The sequence below is a fragment of the Amblyomma maculatum genome, chromosome 4 (assembly GCF_055883805.1).
Source record: "Amblyomma maculatum isolate TAMU_Amacu chromosome 4, ASM5588380v1, whole genome shotgun sequence".
NCBI lineage: Eukaryota > Metazoa > Arthropoda > Arachnida > Ixodida > Ixodidae > Amblyomma > Amblyomma maculatum.
Window position 1 is genome coordinate 164262872 of NC_139347.1, and position 16876 is coordinate 164279747.

Genomic DNA, 16876 nt, shown 5'->3' on the forward strand with positions numbered 1-16876 from the left:
GCCGGGCCGAGAGTCAGTCGCTGGTTCGTGAGTGTGTGCGTACCACCACGTCGGCCGCTGTCCGGCGACATCGGCGTCCTCTCACGTCGACGCTAATCCTGGCGCCTAGCCTTCTTCCCCTTGGCCCCGCGCGTCCCTCCTACCGGTGGCAAGCCGCTCTGTGAAACCCGGCATGTGCAGGTTGCACAATAGCACCGCCGGAGGCGCAGCCTTTTGGCCGCGGTCGGCCAATTCGAGCATCATGGGATATTCCGCGCTCGCCGGAGGCCAAGTTGCCGGCCAACGAGGTGGAGGAGGAGGGACGAGTGCGTGCGTAGGGTACCCAAGGAAGCCTCCGAGGCATTCTGCCATCGGGTTATCCCGCCGCGCGTCTTCTCTCCGTCGGTTGACGAGAGAAGCGAATTAAAGAAAAAATAAGTATGTGACAAAAGAAGCATTGGCATGCGCCGTTGAGGTCCAGCAATGGCCGCTACATGTGCGCCGTCGCCTTCGTGGATTCCAGCGCTCATGATGCTTCCTCAGCGCGGCCGTTCTTCTGACACTTCAATGCTTCTGAACGGCGCGCGTTAATCACAGCGGTCTTTCTTGATTGATGGTTTGTTGGTATGTGCCCTCGCTAACGCCAGCAGCGCCAGACTGCCGCGGTGGTCTGCTGCGAAACCTTGCTGCTCTTCTCCTGGACAACTGACAGGATATCTCTAGTATGCTTGAGATCACAGTGAAGGTATGCTACGAGTTATCCCCTGGGGGGTTCCCGTCTAGTGCTCGCCAGAGAAAATAAAATAAACAGTATCGCAAGCGGTATCTGACGTGTCCGCTGCGCTCAGCAGTGCTCAGTGCTGACGTGGGTCTGTCCAGTTTACCGTTGAGATTTACAACCAAAGCCTTATCACTGCGGCCAGAAATAGCTTTCTCCTTTCCTGCGCCTAATATCTCCTCCCAATGTGTGCAATCATGACGCGTCAGAGCACAGCGGTGTAAAACTGCTGAGGTGAGACGCAAGGCCATTCGCGTGTCTTGAATCACATGCGGAACTGCGTTAGTTCGCTGCTCAGACGCCATTACAACAACAATATTGTTGTTATTATTTGCCGGCAATGTGGTTGGGACTCTGCCACACTGTTCTTTCTTCGAGCTCATCTCAGTCAGTGTGTCTTTTTGCGTATTGATGTAATCTGCGTATATAGTGGGCTTGAAGCTCATGTTTCATCGGACAACGCGGTCCGGGCCCACGCTTTAGACTGGCCATGACAGCATTCATGATGCGAAATCTGCGAACCTCTGTACTGTGTTCCGCGATGCCTGGCGGCGTCGACTGGGCCCTCTGCAGTGGATGCAGACGGCCGTTTCGGCAGATATTTACGAAATGAAATAAAAAGAAAACGCATGAAGCCTCCTGATACGTTAAGATAGTGCCCGAATCACCCCGTCTGCGCGGTCTGTTCAGTTTAATTTCTTTCTTTGTGTGTGTAGGTGCACGCAAGGCGAACGCTGGCAAACTGAACTCCGGGAGAACAGTATAGAGTGACGCAAAAGTGCGCAGTGGTCACCCTTCCCACGTACACAGATGAGCATTGGCAACTCGGGAGAGTTTATTTATGCGAAGGAAAACCCCGCCATCGCTCGAGGATCGAGAAGATGAACAAATTGTGCGCCAAAGCTCGTGAAAAGTGAAACAAAAAATAGAACCTGCAAACCGCAGCACGAATCTGCTGGTTTCGCAGTCGTGCGCATATAAGCGTTGCGCATCTTGTGCTTGTTTTGGGCTGCAGTCTGCATGGACGACAGGAGGGGGCGGAGGCGGGGAAAGGAGAAGTTAAGGCCTGCCGCGCTTGTCTGGCGCCAGGAGCTGGTGACGTGTTAGCGGCCGGCTCGAGGTATCGCTGTGCGCTGATCACGTATACTCTGTACCTGTAGGTCGCAGTCGAAGCATCACTCTGCGGCTTTATGCCGCCGTGGTGGTAGCGTGGTTAGGGCCTCGACTACTGCGCACAAGGATGCGGGATTGAATCCTAGCCGTGGCGTTCCCTTTTCGATGCGAAAACCAAGCCGCTCATGTGCTGTTATATTTTTGAAAAGTTAAACCCTAGCAGGTGGGGTTTTTTTAATCATTTTTTTTTTTCACTGTTGAAACCGTAGAAAGCGTGCTATCTAGTTGTTTATACGCTCACCGTTGAAACGCTGGAAGGCGGGCGAATCCGTAATACATCAGGTCGTCACAAGTCTCGTTATAAGTTCGCTCGGAGAGCTATGCCTCGCCAGCGGCGGCTCGCCTTGTGTAGGTGTCGTGTCCACGGTGTATAGCTGGACATTGCACCGAGAAGCCCACCGGCGTGGGCGACGGTCGGAAAAATTAGGCTCCAGTGAAAATAGGGTGGACACTTGACCTCTACCTTCAGGTGCATTTTAAGACATCATTATTGATTCCTGTTTTCCAGCTCCCCATGTAGACCCTAGTTCATATGCCTGTACTTTCTTTAAAATATTTCGTCTCCGCTGGGAATCGAACCGAACCGCTATCCCGCCTATATCCCAGCCCAGCGCGTAAAGCACGACTCCATACCGGGCTCGTGAATAAAAGATCCTAATTCTACTTGTCTAGCGTAAGGATGACAGTAGCGATGAAAATGAGGCTGCAGTTAGTGATAGTGATAATGATTATTGTAGCGATGGCAATGACGGTGCATTTAGGGGGTGGCGATAGCGATAGTGATGACCATACCGATGACAGCCCCGCCGCGGGGGGGCGCTGGTTAGGTTGCTCGGCTATGAGTCCAAGTTGGAAGGATCGAATCCCGGTCGCAGCGGGCGCATTCCGATCGAAGCAGAAAACAAGGCTCCAGTGGGCCGTACGATGTCAGTGATTCATTTTAAACCAGCTAAAAGACAAGACACAGAGAATAGAAGCGAACATGACGAGGCTCAACTAGCAACTAAAGACTCTATTGTCTGTGTCTTGGCTTTTGGCTGGTTTAAAACGAATGCTTACTAACTTGCCCAGTCGTCAGCGATGCCAGTGCACGTTAAAGAACCCTAGCTGGTCAAGGGTTCAGGAGCTCTCCTCTTCGGCGTCTCTCATAGCCTGAGTTGATTTGGGATGGGAAACCCTATGAACCAAACCAAAACAGTACCGATGACAGTAACGATGCAGTTAATGAAAGCAGTCCTGTAAAGTAGATTTCGCCATTTCCGATTTTAAGCGCATGTCTGCATTTTGCATAGCACTTTTAAGCGAGTGAATAAAAATATTTGCGTTTTCATGAGCGTTCTCTAGAGACCTTCAACGTTAACCCGCTTGAGAATCTCGCGTTTCCTCTCGTAGTGGCGACAAATATCGTAACAGCTGTCAGCTATGGGCAGGCATAATGTCTAATTCATAATTTATTGCTTTTGTCACAACCTTCAATGGTTATGCTCAGATTAATAATGCACAACAGATCTCAACAGCACGAATGGCAGAGGTCAGATGGTTTACAGCTGGTACGAGCTGATCACTCTCAACTTAAAACAAGCTAGAACCTGCGGCCGTTGATTCCACTTGACCACCAGCTGGGATCCGCTGACTTCCAACTGTTAGGAACCTGGAACCAGTTAATGCCATTTGAGTATCAGCTAGAGTCAGCTGAAACCAAATGCAACCAGTTAGAGCCAGTTAAAATAATTTTGTATTTATTTTTCTCTATATGGGCGATTACTGGCGTAATATGATGCTTGCTTTTTGGTTAACAGTACAACGCAACGATCAGCTTTTGAAGCATTCGGCATTGTAGCTGTAACCTTAATCGTGGAAAATCAGGAAGATGATTTCACTACTTTTTTGTTTTCTTAACCAAACCTCAAAATTCACCATATGTTTCTAGCTCTCGGGGGAGGGGGGCTTGAGAACAGAGGGCCCGGGTCATCTCAACCGTGGATAATCTGGCCCTCACGTCGGGGCGGGTAGAGATTACTGAACACGTAAAGTCGTAACCCTCGTCCTGTTAACGTAGCATTCTGCGCATGCGCATTTGAACCCTCTGTTCCCCTAAACTTAACTAATAGGGTCCCACCTCCTTCTACAACTCCCTAATAAACCCGTATACGGTCAACACTTTACCAGGGCAACCACACCCCGCGAACACAGAAGGTAAACTCCCAGCAGGTGGACCGTAAGGGCGCACACAGTTTGGCACAATGACGACTGCGCGCGCGCTTAGGATGTCGCGGTGAAACCCGTCGATCACACTCAGAAAAAAAAAAAAGAGAAAAAATATATACATGATAGGAGGTCGGCAGTCATTCCTGCGCTTGTCGGAGGTGACGGCGTCGGGATGCTTTCGCGCGGCGGCCAATTAAATCCCCGGCGCACGCGTGCAACGCCGCTTTAATTCCGGCTGATCGGCTCCGGCGCTTGGGTGTCTCCCTTGCACGCGGGGGGAAGGGCGCCTCTGAGCGAGCGGAGGCACTGGATGGAGGCTCTCCTCTGCCAAGCAGGGTCTTCATCTTGCCGGCGCTCAAGGGGCTTTAGCCGGCGCGTTGGGATCTGGGATCCGCTTCGCATTCTTCCATCTCGGGAGTCCGCTATTTTGACAACGGCCCGATAGCCCCCACGGATACACGTGACGCGGCAGCGGCGGAGGGAGGCGTTGTCTTTCGTTTAGTTTGGCACCACCGTGTACAGGGTTCGCCAGAAAGGATGAGGAAAGCGTCTCTGGTCCCCCGTCGTCTTCTAGCACAGATGAGTTTTTTTTCTCCTCTATTATTAATTTTATTATTTCATATAATGAAATGCTGCTCTCGTCCCCCCCCCCCCCCCTCCCGCTCCTTAACGTCTTTACCGTTGCAGTAGAAATCTGAAAAAGCAAATAAATTACCATTTAGTGATGTCTCTCCTGCCGCTGGACATTTACTCCAGACTAAAGCCACCTATTTATTGATACCTTTTTTTTTTTTAGTCTTCGAGGGCTGTAGTGACTACGGCGAGAGAGATGGTCACCTTCGCACTCATGCATCGCCTGGTTCCTCTGTGCGCTGGTATCCGACTTCATTTTTTTTTTTTTTTTATCGCTGATGGCTTCTCCCCAGTTATGACGGTAATCTTCGCTCACGCAATGTACTGCTTTACGCACATCCCGGACATTGGTCCGCGTACAGCTTTCATTACGTTTCCAAAGTTTGCTCTTAGTTACAGCGGGATTTCCAAATTGCTGGCCGCGGCATATCGCCTCCACGTGTGAAGACGCGAACGACATCCGGCCTCCTCTTTTTCCCTTAACGAGCTTTTTCAGCGTTGCTTCCACCGTTGGTCTCCCAGACCCTTCGTCGGCGGCAATCCGTGCGACGCGCCACGCGCTCTGTCGGCGATATACGCAAATTGGTCACCTGTGACGACACGGCTGCTTCCATGCCGGCTGACTGGACTGCGTGTGCTGGGAACGCGGAGCCGTTTCTCCGCACATTTTGTTGCCTTCGGAAGCATGGCGATGGTTCGTCACGTAGGCGCGAGCGAGTATCTTCGATCACGCCCGCCCTTTTTCCGGAGTGGTTCCCATCGGCGACAGTCTTCTGGGAGAAATCGCAGGCAGCTCGACGATTCCGCGGACGACGCTCAAGGCCGACGCAGCGCTGAGAAAAAAGCGGCGTCCAGGACCCGTTTTCGCGTGAGAAGAAGCGGTGCGCATGGCACTCTTTGCGGAGGCTTACCTGCGTGGCACCGCTTGAGGGCCGTTATGATTGGGCACAGTGGGGAGTCAATTGCCGTTTTAATTGCCCAAGTAACGCGCTCGGTTTGTACTAGGCGCGCCGTACGCGTAATGCTCCTGGTTAATTTCGTCCACACGGGACGCTTGACGGGGTGAAACAAAACCTGAGTGCTACGTTGGTTGACTTGCGTCCAGTTGGTGCTGCGGCCAGGACAGAAACCTGCACATTGTGCACAATCTTATGGCGCTTGATGTGTGAGCGCGGTGCTTCGCAAATTGCGGACTTTATCTGGAATAACGGCATTGGTCAATCGGACAAAAAATGATTGGTTACTTCATGGAGCGTCTGTGATGGAGAAGCGCTGGTCTGACGTCCAGGGTCGGGAGCTTGGTGGATATGCCCCGGGTACAAAAAGCTCCGATCTCACAAATGTGCGGACAGAGGGCGTGCTTTCCGTTATCCTTGCCTGTAAATCAACACTGAGCCTGCAAATGAACTGCGTTGCACGCTGTCTCTTGTAAATTTTCAATGACACGATATCGCGTATCTTATCGGCGATCGTGGTGCTTTTGGAATTCCATAGTGTGTGACAATGCCTGTTGTTCTTTTGGTGGCTGTTGCGCTGTGCCGGCAGTGGTATTACTGGTGGTTGCCGCACCAGGCCCGGGAAACCAGCAGCTGCCGCTCTCCCCGCTCGAGCGCCGCCCCGGAGCCGTTAAGCGTCTTACACGCTCTCTGAGCCCAGCTGGTTACGGGCGCATGTTTGCGAATGCATGTTGACATCCTGCAGCGATGCTCAAGCACGCGTTACCGTTTACACGGTGGCGCTCTGCCGCTCCTTGCATACATGTATGTATTTTTAGGGGTTTCCAGCTTTATTTCCTGAAGGCGAGGGTGAAGAAATCGCGTTGCACGTCGCTTTCGGGAAGGGCGATGAGTCTGGTTCAACCGTTAAAGGTCTGCGCGCGCGATTTTCACGCTGCATGAGGCGCTACTGGTGCAGAAAGGGAAACGTAAGCGCTGTTCCCATGTGGCCAATATCTTCTCCCCGCGTCTCATCAGGGACACGAGGACTCTACGCCTCCGTATTGATATTTTGGGGTAATTATTGGAGGTTAGTTTGCGAACCTGTGCCATATGTGTCCTTTCTTTTTTTTTTTCGCGTTCATCATAACAGGACAGGCGAAAGACAATAGCCATCGCTTTCCGCCAAAATCCATTACATGGCGGCGGTATCTTACAGATTTCAAGTTAACCACATTGCGGCTTGCTTCACGAGCAGGTCCTCTTATGTGTGCAGGTAGTAGGCGAGGCCGGCATCTACGTTTCACCATTTGTGCAGGCAAACGATTTCGTGCTACGAGCAAGGAACCGAGCGGTGCGGTGAGCACTCAAGCCAAGGAAATGCTGAATTATTTGCTTTACTTTCTGTGTGGGGACGACGCAGTGGCTGTTGTTGCACACTTTGCACTCGTCACGAGAGACTTGTAACCTTTGCTGTGACACCTGCCTGTGATCGAAAAAAGAAACTATTCTGGTCATTTTGACCTCGAGGAAGGAGCACAGATCAAAGGAACAAATAAACAATTGATAGAATTACATACATGGAAGAACAATTCAGGCACATAAGAAAGAAATAAAGAAAAAAAAGAAAGAAATGAAGAAAGAAAGAAAGAAAGAAAGAAAGAAAGAAAGAAAGAAAGAAAGAAAGAAAGAAAGAAAGAAAGAAAGAAAGAAAGAAAGAAAGAAAGAAAGAAAGAAAGACGATGAAAAAGAAGGAAGCAAGGAAAACAACAGCTCGGCGTCGACAAACAACAAAGAAAAGCTGCCTGCGTAGGTCCATCCTCGGTGTTTCTAATGGAGACGGATAGAGCGCTCGCGTCTCCTGTGGTCATCATTCCCTCCTGTTCCCGGCGTGTAACCGAGCCTCTTCTTTCCACCGCGTGCACCCCGCTGCGGCGGCGGCGGGGACGGAGTCTCGCAGATCAAAGGGCTACCAGCGGCTGCTGCCGCTGCACCGGAATTCCGGACCCCTCCGCCTCTCCACCACGCTGCGGCCGGCGGGTCCGCTGCTGCCTGACAGGCGCGATCCCCGCATCCGGCGTGGCGCAATGTCTGGCCGAAGAAAACCACGCACTGAGAGCTGCGAGATAGCGAGAGGCACAGCACTTATGCGGTTATAAAAGACGCCCATGCAGTTTTCATTCCCAATAGAGATCAATTGTTTGGCGACGACAACGGAACTACATTGGAAACGCAGCAGAGAAGACACGCCAGGCAGCGTCAGCGTTAACGGATCAGGGGCGGCGTAAACAGCGTGAAGGCGCAAATAATGGCGGAAGGAGGAATGAAATGCTGGTGAGCCGGCGATACGAAGCAGGGGTGCCCCGCGGAACAGAAACTAAAATACGCACATACAGTGCAGGGGCTAGAGCTCGTTGGCTACTGTGACTTGCCGACAACCTTTGCGCGTGGCCGGTGTATTTAGTAATGCCGCTACGGATCAGGTTCCGTTTTGGATTCGAGGTGCGGCAGCGTGCATCGCGTGTCTGACCTCGAGCGCGACACGCGGAGTGTGTTTCCCATCAAGCTCAGCTGACGTGCGGGAAAGCTTACTTATGTCAGTAGCCCTGCCAAACGTAGGAAATGCGTGAAACAGGTTATCCGCGAAACGAGGGAGCTGACTCGTTTGGTGCACATTTGTAGTACCTCTTACCGTTTCCAAAATATCTATGCTTTTTTTTTTTTTTACGCTGTTAGTGATAACACTTAGGTTCCCTAAAATGGCTAAGAGTGTGGGGAAAATACCATACAGGCATTTGGGTTTTGGTCGTTGATGTCAAGAAATGCGGCTGAGCACGGACGTTCCTTTTTGTGTGCATGTGAGAGAGGGCGCATTTGTGCGTATTCTTCTCCTTTTATTTTTCCTGACTGAAATTCGCTCTTCTTAAAACAGTGCGAGCCTACGGGCTTTTTTTCTTGCCCGCTCGCTAGTCATTGCGGGTGGTAGCACGAGTTGGGCAGGTTTCAGATATCAGCACTTTGCTCTTGCCATTTTTCCAAGGTTGCTCGTGCGCGTAAGCATACCTAGCACAGGAGGATACGCGTCATGTCCGAAGAACAGCTGGATTATTGGAATAGTTCCTGGCTGAAATGACCACTGGAGGATCCACAAGCAAGGTTTATTTTCTCTTGCTATTTCCTACAGCAAGCATAGAATTAAGATGATTAAAAATGCTTTTGCTTATTATTCTTTATTATTTGCTTTCTTTTATTATTCTGATTTATATTGCTATCTCCTATGGCAAACACCCAAATCATATAAAAGAATTCATTGTCCTCTGTGATTTTTTTTTTTTACTGCCATGAGGGGGTGAATAGGCATGGGCAGGGGATGTAGTGCGAATAGACGATAATCGATTATTGAGGAGGGTAACAAGTTTCATACCAAGGGAAAGAAAGCGAAGCACTGAGGGCGGGAGAAATTCAGGAGGGCGGAGGAGGCTAAGAAGTTCGCTGGGGTTAGGTGGATGCCGCTACCACAGGACCGGGTTAATTTGAGGAATATAGGAGAGGCCTTCGCACTGCAGTGGGTATAGTCCAGTTGATGATTATGATGGGGTTGACTGAAAAAGGTTTCTTTCTGAAACTGTCGGAGACTCGGAGGGCTTTTTACAGCTAAATTAGTAACGTGGCGCCAACCTTACATTTACCTGATCATTGCGGGTCATGTGGCCACTGAGATTATACAGATGTTTTACACGTGTCTCTAAGTGTGTCTGCTAGTCGGCTAGCCACGTTGATAATTGGAGTCGAGCCCAGTTCCCTCTACTTTCCAAAGCCAGTGACTCCATTGATTTTTTTATTTTCCCCTCCTAGTATGGAAACAGTGCTACGCGTTGTTTGCATGTTCGGAGACATGCGGTCTAGCTGTGCGTGATCATTTTTCATGGCCTTATCAGTGTACAACAGAAAGCAGGCCTTAATAAGCGGTAAATAGACAACAGGTCGTCGTGCCTTCCGCTCACATACGCACAGTTCTTCACTGCACGTGCTGCAAAGTGAAGACCTGCACAGTTCTTCACTGAGAGGCTGCACTATGGTGAAGCTATTCTCATGTGCCCACGCAGTTCCTAAAGCGACCGGCACTGTGTGAAACGACCTTACACGAACACATTCTTTAGTGTTGGCGATGGGCCGTTTGCGAGCTATCGTTAGTCGCAGGGTTCGAATTTCTTCGCAAAAGAAGCAAATCTGTTGTAACGCGTAATTGGGCAGGTCAGAAACACCAGATTTTTATGCGCTATTTGACGCTGCCGTCCTACAAGCCACAACAGGGCACTGCTCGTTCGCTGCTGCTCACTGCTTACAGGCAGCGAGTTCTATTACCTACTACAGCTGGCTTTATGTGATGCTCGAAGGAAGCGTTCTGTGTAGAAATCACTGACACGCGATGGAAAGCAAAAAATAACAGCAGCGGCTGTTGAATATATATTGTTCCCCCCTCGCAACGTCCGCCGGTGCGAGTGGAGAGGGGAGAAAAAGGGTGCTTCGCTGCATGGCGCGGTTATCTCCTGTTGCTCGTCCCGGACTGCGCGGGCCGGCGATTGCATCCCCGGTTTGTAACGGCGCTCGAAAGTTCCGCGGTGATAAGCGAAGAGGGGCTGCGCTGTGCGCGAGGGAGATCCGCTGCTTTCCAGTGGCGCTCTCCTACGGTCAGGGGAGAAGAACCCGGGCGCTGCCGGCCCGAGTCCGGGCGCACTCCTTTTACCCGATGTCATGTGAGACGCAGCGGGAGCACCTTTGTGCCAACACATGGTCCCGGTTCTACAGCTACAGATGGTCCCGCTACTACAGCTGCAGAATGCCTACCTTGTGCAGGCCGGCGGACACTGGTCAAGGCTTAGCGACGATCGACAAGGAGATGGACAAAAGGTCAGCGCTTTACGGATCTGTTTGCTGCAACTGAGGACGGCGCTCTCTTGGGGGACACCGAATTAAGCTGAACCGATTCGCAATGCTTCGTCGAGACATGTTATTCCACGGCCACTTGCTGGGGCGTAATCATGGGGTTAGGCCTTTCTCCTAGTCTTCGAGGGTGTCGCGCCTACGTCGCGTTTTCTCCGCCATGCGCTATGCCTGTAAAGCATCGCCGCCTTAAACCAATACAAAGTTCGTTTCGAGCAGCCTTTACTTTGTTGCCTTACTCGTGTATTAGCACATTTCCCACTCGGCCGGCGCTCTAGATGCAGCTTCACAGTCTTACCCTCATCGGAGGTGGTGTAGCTTGCAGGTTAGCAAAAAGGCTTCAAATCACACCAGACTGTGAAAACTGCAGATAGCCGTGGGAAGGTAAAGTAGGTGTAGCGTATCGGCAGCGGGGCAAATGGGACTAATTTCAGGTTAATGGCCCATAGCTTTGGTATGCAAGGGACAATAGCGCAGAGCACGATGGCGACCTGCGCATGCATGAACATATAGCGTTGATTCAGCGAGACGGGGGGGGGGGGGGGGCACGTGTGTTGGACTCCTCACCATCCACATTGTGCCTCTTTTCGTACTCGGCGTATTATACGAACTATTTCACACGTTTCCGACACCACCGGGTCTCATGTCGCCCGTATGCGTATATCTTGAAATAGACGGTCCGTCGCTTGCACGCATTCAGCCGACTGTCAGATCTTGAAAGAGCAGAATACCTGGCCCGCTCCCTAAATGCGGGTACCGGGCTATCAGTTCACGTGCCCTTGCCTGCCCCGTCGGCACTTTCTTTGCGCCACGATCCCAATGGCAGCTGTTCTCTGTGCAACATACTCGAAGCAGCGTTTGGGCTGCAGTGCGTTTGATTGATGGCTGTCACTAGCGGCTGATTTTTGATCACGGAATTCGCTGCAGCTACTGCGCTGCAATCTTGGCGGCTTCGGCTCGCCCACTCCAGGAGGCGGGCCTGCACTTTGGGGCGGGTTCTCAGCTCGGTGCGCACTACCTCCATCTGCTCTTACGTCATTTTTCATCGTCTACGTACGGGAGGCAAGTTCTGCAATTGTATCAAGCACTCGTGGGCTGTCGGTACGTCAGCGTCTTATAGTGGCGCCTGGCGACGTAACCATAGCGAGAAATGCCTTTTTGCTGTTCGACTCGCAGCATTAGTGGACTGCGATGTGTTTTTTAGCGCAGTTTCGGAACGCTTTTGTTGACATCGCCAATTGCCGTAGGATGCCACTTTCAGGCTTGGGCCTCCATGTGAGCAGAGCCTCGCGGGTTGTGGTCGAGCTGGCGCCGTTCACACTGCTCCCGACCCTTCCCACCGGATATTTCGCTCTACTTCGCGATAACGCGCCGACAGACCACTCGGTCGACAATCTCGCGATATTGATAATTCAATAGCTGGCTGTATATCTGCATATTCTTCGAAGTACTTTTCAGTTGTGCCTTTAAAACGTTCAACAGGGGCCAGCTATAGCATGGTTTTGGTCTTGAGTTCAATTAGCGGGAACGGTAGTGCCCGAGGCTTCGGTCATTGTAGTCGACGAGCCACCCATAGCGAGCTAGTTACTGTCACGCGAATGCTAACCATCTATGGCAGCCAGTGAGAACGGCTGCTGGCATTGGCTAAACACATCTAGAGTATACAGGAGGTGGTCTCACAATCTCAACATTTTCACAGTGTAGATGTCCATACTCGGCTGACTGTGAAATATTTCATTTTCAGTTAATGCAAGAGAAGTGGCGTCTCTTTAGTGTTTTGGACAGGCGGCGGATAACACTGAGTCATTCTGTGCAATCGCCGTTTCACCAGCATCACAGCTGACATAGCGAGCCCAACGCGCACTGATGGCCACCTGAAAGAGAGAGCCACTTGTTTAATCTACGTGTTAGAGCAGCGGGGTCACGAGTTCCTGGTTCGTGGCTGCACCCTGGGCTGCTCCTGCAGCATGTACGCCTTACTCCAAAGAGAGGGCAAGAGTCGAGAAGCACTTATAGCGAGCATTGGACACGATCTGTGTATATGCGGGTGCCTGGCAAGGGCAGAGTCGCCACAGAGGAGGGGCAGCAAGGAGACAGTGAGTGACTTCTGTTTTCTGAACGGCGCAGTGAACTATAGATGAACTTTAGCACTGGGCGTTGTGTTTCTTATATATATTGTTATTTTGCGGAGAGCTCTGTTTGTAGCACGCGCCCTGTCTTACCACGAGCGTGTTCCAGGAAACATCACACTCTTGTTACTGCTCTGTCTCCGTGTGAACATATTTTGAGGTCTGCATTAAGCTATCTTGGCAATTTCATGAACTGCGTTGTGGTGTGTCTATTTCCCCCATTCAACGCGCGTGCCACACTATTTTGAGTACTGTATGTGACGTTGTCAATTTGTAAACCGGAGCGTTGTTCCTGACCATGTAGCGACCTTCGGTCACGATTTGCCTAATTCTTTTTTGAAAACAGTTGTAATGAGAATCGTGAGAAACGGTTTATTGCGTCGGAGACAGGGGCACCCGAGGAATGCGATGCAATTAATGACACAAAATGACGAAAAAGCCATCGGAGTTGCCCTTTAAGGCAGACACCCGATGGGAATGCCTCCAGTATATAGAGCTTCGGCGTAGAAGGCGCCAACAGCACATGAAGGAACCATCGCCGTCCGCCCATCCCGGTCTGGGCGTCGACTTATCGATCGTTGGGACCAGCCACGCCCGCTGTCGGTCCTAAGGAGGTCAGAGCGGATGACGAGCGTTGCAGCCGAGGGAGACTACCTGGAACCGGTCGAATCCGTCAAGAGGCTCTTCGTGGCCGGCCCCGTTCGAATGTCAAGGCAAGCGTGACGCCGAGAAGGGCCCGACGCCAAACGCGGACCGTACCCGGTCTCCCTTCCTTTTTCTCATCCCAGGACGTCCTCCCTCGACACGCTGCGATGGCCGAGGCCGGTGGGCCGGTCTGTTTGATTTGGCCGCGTTCGCCGGCGCCTCCCCTTGTCGATCGGGCGCCACTGAAGTGCGAAGACGAATCGTCCTGGACAGCCGCTCGTGAGGAGGGCTTTTCGAGGGTGGGCTTCGGGCCCTAGGCGGCGCCTTCACGAGACACTGCTCTGTTTGGATACCGAACTCTCCGTTTTGTGTGGCAGATCGAAGATGTGCGACATTTAGTTAGTGACAGGGAACATGGTTAATAGTCTATGCCGGCGTTTTCCATCTGGTGTAAGTTTCGCTACTCCGTATGCCTTTTTGCACTGCTGGATGCTGTGCCAGATGCGGTGCACTGACTGAATGAGCACATCAATATGGTTTGGCTTTGAGGGAAGGCGCCGTAACTTTCTGCACAAGCATACGAACGTCCCCTGAAGAAAGGAAAATGAAGGGGGTGTGTGGAAAATGCAAGAAAAGTCTTCCCCAATCTCACTGAATCAGAAGCGACTTTCGCGAACACAGTAATGCGACATGGGCGAAATTGTGAGATAGGGTGGGGGAGTCATTGTCGCACTTGACTACAGGGCATTGCTTTCTGCACTTGTCACCAGGTGACTATTTCTAAGCTCTTGATCTCCCGCATTCTACGAGAAGCGCCGAGTCAAGGCTGCCGACTGAATAAAATACGTGCAGATGGATACCCGCTAAAAGTCGCAGCGGGCGGTAAAGGAGTGGGGCCGGGGTGAAAGAGCGGAAACGCTTCGGACGGATGCGGTCATTTCGTCTCCGCACCGCAGGGCGCCCTTCTGCTTCGCAGGACCGCGGTAAGTGCCTGCAGCAGCGCAGCTTCCGTGACCGAAAAAAAGAAAGAAAAAAAAAAAAAAGAGCGCGCGGACACTCTCTCGCTGGCGTGACTTAGCACGGATATACGGCCGAACTCCTCAGAGACGTTCACGGTGCCAGAGACCCCATGCGCGGCTCTTACCCATTGAAAACGATGGACTGCGCTGTAATCGGAGCTGAACTTTATGCGGTATCTGCAGTGGGAATGGCCATTGCTGGTCGTGGTACTTGGTGAAGTGCGCCAGTGATTTGCATCTGCCGGTCAACATGAGAGAGATTTGTCCTCTAGGACGGACTAACCATGAAGACGGACAAGCGTGTCTCGGCAGTGTCGCTTAGCTGGCGCCGAAGCGAAATGCCCTTCATCACGCGCACCAAAGACTGCGGTGTTGGACGGAGGTCATTCGATTAGGCGGCAAGCCTTAACCGTAGAGCAATGCATCGCCTCGTCGTCCTTTGGACCGTGACGCATATCGGGCCTCACGATATCGTCCGCACGCTAACCGCAGGAGGATCCCGCTGACGTGCGCCTCTTTGGCATCTGTACTGCAGCGGTTGGCCGTAAGCGAACTACGCATGCAGGATCGAGCGCGCTGCGTGTACACGGGCGTAGCCACGACGTGCCTGTGGGAACCCCTGGCCAGCCGGACCTGGGGTGATTGACACGCACGAGCTACGAACATGCTCTCCGTGCCCACCCCCCTCTCTGCAACCTTCTGACAGTCCGTTCTCTAGCTTGTTGGTTCCTGTCTGCTTTAGAGTCCGAAGACAAGACCGATGTCTGCCGCGAGCCCAGGGCGTCTTCGCGCATTGCACATCCATGCCGTCTATATGAGTTCGGTGTGTAGCTTTGGCCGGCATACTATAACGAGTGGCAGTGCTGGTTCGATCAGTAGGGGTTCGTCGCTTCGAACAGAAGACAAGACACGCCGTGTTTACGTCCAGGCATGGTCGACGCGATGCAACCGGCTCGCTGCCGTGTGTAGAGGTCGTCTACCCGACCAGCATTTGGGCTATACATTATCAAGCAGCACATACTCAGAGGGCCACTTGCGTGGTCTTGCTGTACGCCGGACCGATTGCCGGTACGAGGCAAAGTGCCATTTGAGTGCCACTTTTGGATGAGCTGCGCTCCGCCTTTCGCTGGCGAAAACGAAGGTCCACTGTGTATCAACCAGGATACAAAAAGGAGCTCGGTGTGCCACTCTGGCGTCCAGCGGTCGACAACAATGAGGGGAGAGAGTGAGCCTCCGATGCGGTCAGGGGGAAGAGTAGCGTCATCCGTAGGTCGCCGCGTTTGGCTCAGAGCAGACGTGACCCCACGCTGACGGTTGCTAGCAGTCTGGGGACCCTTCTGTTCACCCATCTGTGACGACGCGCAGAAGATGGTGTCCGATCGGCCGGCCCTGCTGTGGGTGCGGCCGTGGCCCCGAAAGGAAAAAGATAAAATAAGCAAGAAAATGACGATGCGTCCCATCGGTATCATGAGCCTATCACGTCTCTGCCGAAAACACCGCCCGACTCGCGGGAAAAAAAGCCAAATGAAAAGAAGAGAAAATAGTAGCCGCAGCCCTTGCGCATCGAGGTGAGGAAGGTGTGTGTGTGTGTGTGTGTATATATATATATATATATATATATATATATATATATATATATATATATATATATATATATATATATATATATATATATATATATATATATATATATACACGCGCGCGCACGTACACACTCACAGGCGCTTGCAGCACGACGAGATGGGGAGGCAGATCGTTCGCCGCGGACGACGACCGATCATCGACGGCGTGTGCACGGCGTCGCCGGAGGACAGGTTTCGTATATAACATAGAAGGCGGCTGGCGTGCATGTTTCTTTCGCCAGGTCGGCCAGTCTCTGGTCAGAGGAGGGGTTTTAAAAAAAGGCGCTGGCCTAGAAACGGGGTAAGCCCTCCTGAGTGCCGGGTTCCCTTCCACGATGCGGGGTCGTCACTGCTTCGCCAGGCGGGCCTCTCTCCGGCCGGACGGCGGCCACCGATGAAGAAAGTGCCGCTGCTGCTGTGCTGGTCTTTCTTGTCGCCTCGTATACGTCCTCCTCGCTACAGCGCCAGCCACCGTTTCCAGTGTGCGCGGTATATGTCTCTGCTCCACGAGAGTGTCTATCAGCCGTGAAACACGGGTCATGCACGGCGCTGGCCATTCGAAGTACACGGCCGGCCACATTACGGACATAAACAGCGCCAACAAACAACAACAAATACTACTTCGGAAGGTTCTCTGCCACGCGGTGCGTGGATGAGGGGAAAGGGACGCTTTATATCGAGGGCCGAGATTCCAACGTGGCCGCCACCGACGTCCGTGGCGGCTCCGTTGGCCGCTGCACGCGAGGCTGGTGCGCCGGCTTTCTTAATCGGGCAAAGCCGAGCGCAGGCCGTTCACCCGAGAGAGCCACAA

General features: G+C 52.2%; 1 protein-coding gene across 4 annotated transcripts in view; it reads left to right on the top strand.

The window, feature by feature from the left end:
• Positions 1-16876, top strand: part of LOC146193399 (ETS homologous factor-like) — a 108485-nt gene that overhangs the window by 39865 nt on the left and 51744 nt on the right. The gene's annotated exons all lie outside the window — the stretch shown is intronic.